Raw genomic sequence first — 1,238 nt, forward strand, 5'->3', positions numbered from 1 at the left:
GCGTATTCATGAAAATCAAGTGAATTTAGGTGAAATACAAAATGCACATTTGTACTACAAGGCAGGTTAGTGCGGACGGGGCCCTTATGTAACCTTACCCAAGATACAACTTGAAGCATTGCCTCTGTAACTTATAACCCATTTGCTGAAAATGTATGGAGAATTCTTAATAAATGTTTCCTGAGAAGAACCACTAAAAACCAAAGACTCACCCTTAAAAAAATATATATGAACATGGTAATTATTGTTATGTTGAAAAAAATCTCCTTACACAGGGTTTATACCATGACTTAATGCTAATTCAGAATTCTTTGTCACCACTTGAGGGTTGAACACAATCAAGGGGCTAACTTTATCTTGAGCATCCTCCTGGTATGGACAAGTCTAAGATGAGAAGAGAGGCTGGCGTGACAGCAGACAGGAGGGGGAAAAACGCAGGGTTGAAAGTGCGTAAGGAATTTCTATTCAACTGATGCTCTAGGGTGTTATAAAGAATTCTGCCCCTGCTAACTTGAGGAGACATTTGTAGGCAGGTAACATAGGGCCCGGGGTCTTGTGTGAGTGGCGGCATTTGTGCCATTCCAACCAAGTTAAAGAGGAGGCAGCATAACTATGCTTTATACACAATAAGTTTCTTACATATACAAGTACATTCCACTTTAGAAAAAAAAAGGAAATACTACCTGTCTATGAAAAAACTATAAGAAAAGAATATATATATAAAAATGTCACACTAGAAATGGATTTGTGTTAATCTAAGGGTTAACATTTAACGCACAGGCAGGAAATGCATCAGACGTAAATAATTATTGAAATATCCCAGCTAAAATATGGACCACAAAAGAACACCGCAAAGGTAGACAGCAGCTGGCCGCCACATCACACAGACCACACCACAACTTTCAGGAATCCACCCATAGATAGCACGCAAGCAGAGCATGGGACATGAATGGAGCACTATAGGTGGACTGCAGGACAAGCAAAGTGGAGTTACTGCATTGAGGCACAACCCATTAGCTCTACGCAACAGCTGTTTATCTTCTATACATATCCACTTAGTGATCAGAATGGTAATTTGCACAAAAATAGATTGTTTGCTGTCTTGTGTCACTGCTGTCTGCCTGTACTTCAACTCATGGCCACAGCTTCCACATCTCTATCAGCAGCAATGGGTACAGTGAAGGACTTTGAACATGTTTCAATGTTTTTGTTTTCGGGATTTGTATACATATGTATTA

This window comes from Penaeus monodon, chromosome 34 (assembly GCF_015228065.2).
Source record: "Penaeus monodon isolate SGIC_2016 chromosome 34, NSTDA_Pmon_1, whole genome shotgun sequence".
Lineage (NCBI taxonomy): Eukaryota > Metazoa > Arthropoda > Malacostraca > Decapoda > Penaeidae > Penaeus > Penaeus monodon.